This window comes from Chiloscyllium plagiosum, chromosome 18, assembly GCF_004010195.1.
Source record: "Chiloscyllium plagiosum isolate BGI_BamShark_2017 chromosome 18, ASM401019v2, whole genome shotgun sequence".
Classification (NCBI taxonomy): domain Eukaryota; kingdom Metazoa; phylum Chordata; class Chondrichthyes; order Orectolobiformes; family Hemiscylliidae; genus Chiloscyllium; species Chiloscyllium plagiosum.
Window position 1 is genome coordinate 51,864,653 of NC_057727.1, and position 3,160 is coordinate 51,867,812.

At 40.9% G+C, this 3,160-nt stretch overlaps 1 long non-coding RNA gene across 1 annotated transcript in view; it reads right to left on the minus strand.

Moving 5' to 3' along the window:
* Positions 1-3,160, minus strand: part of LOC122559097 — a 141,942-nt gene that overhangs the window by 94,385 nt on the left and 44,397 nt on the right. The gene's annotated exons all lie outside the window — the stretch shown is intronic.

Below are 3,160 nucleotides of genomic sequence, written 5' to 3' on the forward strand. Positions count from 1 at the left end.
CTTTGGAGAGGGTGCAGAGAAGGTTTACGAGGTTGTTGCCTGGTATGGAAAGTGCTAGCTATGAAGAGAGGTTGAGTAGGTTAGATTCATTTTGACTAGAAAAAAAGGAGATTGAGGGGGGACTTGATTGAGGTTTATAAAATCATGGAGGGTATAGACAGGGTGGATAGAGACAAGCTTTTTCCCAGGGTGAAGAATTCAATAACAGGAAGTCACGCTTTCAAGGTGAGAGGTGGAAAGTTTAAGGGGGATACACGTGGCAAGTACTTCACACAGAGGGTGGTGGGCATTTGGAACGCGTTGCCAGCAGAGGTGGTAGAGGCAGGCACGATAGATTCATTTAAGATGCGTCTGGTTACTGCATGAGTAGGTGGGGAGCAGAGGGATACAAATGCTTAGGAATTGACTGACAGGTGTAGACAGTACATTTGGATCAGCTCGGGCTTGAAGGACCGAAGGGACTGTTCCTGGGCTGTAAATTTTCTTTGTTCTTAGTAACTGTTACATCTGATTTCCCTTCAACAGCTCTTCCAACTTAAACTGCTCCAACAACTGCTCATGAAGCAATGAAGTAAATTTGCACTTTTGCAAATGATCTCTGCCATAATCCCAGTTCTCTGTGGAGGAAAACCATTGCTCACTGGTCGGTCTTTGCACTGGCTGGCAGTTGCAGACTGCTTCACCGAACTGACGACAGCTCCTGAGCTTCGTTGAGACCCAACTCCCAGTTGCACTGGCAATCAACCATTTCTGAACTTGTCAGAACCTCGATTACAAAGAGCTGACAACAGCACTCAACTCCACGGAACTAATGACCTTCTGCTTCATTTGTTCCTGGCTCAATGGCATGTCAGTCCTGTTTTGTGCCTCAGCCCCTGGGTCCCGCAGTCAGTTTTCACACAGCACATCCAGACAATTGGACAATGATCCATGCCAAAGTCCCTGTACTGTAGTCAGGTTTTAGCACAACAAACACTTCACAACATCTTGCACCAATGGGTAGCCTGATTCCTCCGCTGCTGTTTATGCTTATGTCAGAATCCTGAGCACAGCACGAAATGCAGTGTTCAGCCTTGGATCCTGCCACCTCCCAGTGGTACACCTCCTGTTTGCATCTGGCAGTTCCACCCACAGGACAATCCATAGCAGCATGTCAAATAACCTTACAGAATTCTATGGATAATGAGTTACTTGCACACAATTCCACACAGGCAGGAATTCATTTGGAAAAAACAAAAGCACCAAACAAATTAAACTGCAACTGTGATTATTAAGATTATGGGATATTGGTAATTCTAGCATTCCTATTTTTAACTGTGATTCTAATTTCCATGCTTTAGCCTCCAGGAAATTTAGCCTAAAGGAAATTTTATCTCCAACATCTTGCCAATGGAGCAATAATGTAGAACACACAGAGCTGAAATTTTCAAATATAATTTATCCAGCAAAGAAATTGATTCATATTCTTGGAAAAGGTATTTTTTTCCCTACTCTTCTTTGTTAACTAATAGATCAGTCATAATCTCAAATGGTGGACCAGGCTTGAGGGAACGAATGGCCTACTTCTGTTCCTTTGTTCTTATATTCCTAACAGAAGATCTTTTAACTTCAAATTGTGCTTAAGAAAAATGTCAAATGAATTTTTGCATTTGTATTACATGAATGGAAGGGCAAAATGATGTTGTTACTTTTGCTACCGTGAAGACTTACAACTAGAATAACCACATCAATTAAAAAATGGCTAGAACATGGATCATTACATTGCTCAAGATAATCTGAATTTTCTTCAGAAAGCCTGAAATGTATCCATTTTTAAAAACAATAATATTCCTCATGTTAGAGATCACAGTTGAAGCATTACATGTGACACATTTCCTATGTTCTACAAACATACAAAAAAGGAGCAAAAATAGACAATGCAGCTCCTTGACAAAAGTGATTACTGCAAATGTTGGAGATTAGAGTGTGGGGCTTGAAAAGCACAGCAGGTCAGGCAGCATCCGAGGAGCAGGAAAATCAATGTTTCGGGCATCAGGAGCTCCCATGCAGCTCTTGAGCTTTTTCCATTATTAAGTAAGATCACGATGATTGTTTAAATTCCCCATTAACATCTACTCCCAATAGCCCTTGATAACCCAATTAACAAGAACCTATCCACCTCTGTCTCAAACATATTCAATCACCCAGCTTCACTTCCTCCTGAGGCAGAAAGCTCAAAGGTAAACAACGCTTGAAAAAAAAAATCCACATCCCTATTCTGAAAGTGTGAGGTTTAATTTTAAAAGAGTCCACATTTTAGAATAATGCATGAATCTTCTATCTATGCTAAGTGTCCTCCATGTTAACACAATTCAGGACCTTGTACACTTCAGTCAATTCATCCCTTACTCTTCTAAACTGCAGTGAAAACACATCTAGCCTGTTCACTCTGCTCTGCAAAGAAAAGCTACTTAATCCAGGTATCAACCTGGTAAACATCTGCTGAACCATCTCCAATGCATATACATCTCTCCTTAAATAAGGAGACCAAAACTGAACATAGTACTTGACTATTTATTTCACCAATACCCTTCATAACTGAAGCATAACATTATATTTTACTGTCCAATTCACCGTGTATTAAAGGATGGCATGTGATTAGCATTTTTAATCACATATTGCACTTTGTGATTCATGCACCAGAACATATAAATCCTTCTGCACCTTGTCTTCAGAAGCCATTGTCTGTTTTAAGTAATATCCTGCTGTTCTATTGTTCCTGCCAAAGTGAACAACTTCACAGTTTTCCACATTATACTCCATCTGCCAGAATTTTACTCACTTCATCAACCTATGTTTATCAGTCTATAATTTTCTTACGTCTTCTTTACAACATACCTTCCTGTCTATCTCCCTCTCACTTGAGAATTTGGAACCTTAGGTTCCTTTATCCAAGTCATTGCTGCAAATTGTTAAAAAGTTGAGGTCCAGCAGAGATCCATGAGAGACTCCATGTATGATATCCTGCCAGTCATTTGTGCATCACACTGATGTAAGCCAGGTAGGCAAAATCTTTAGAGACCGCAATTTCCCTTCCCACGTGGTTAAAAATGCCCTCCAACGCATCTCGTCCACATCCCGCATCTCCGCCCTCAGACCCCACCCCTCCAACCATAACAAG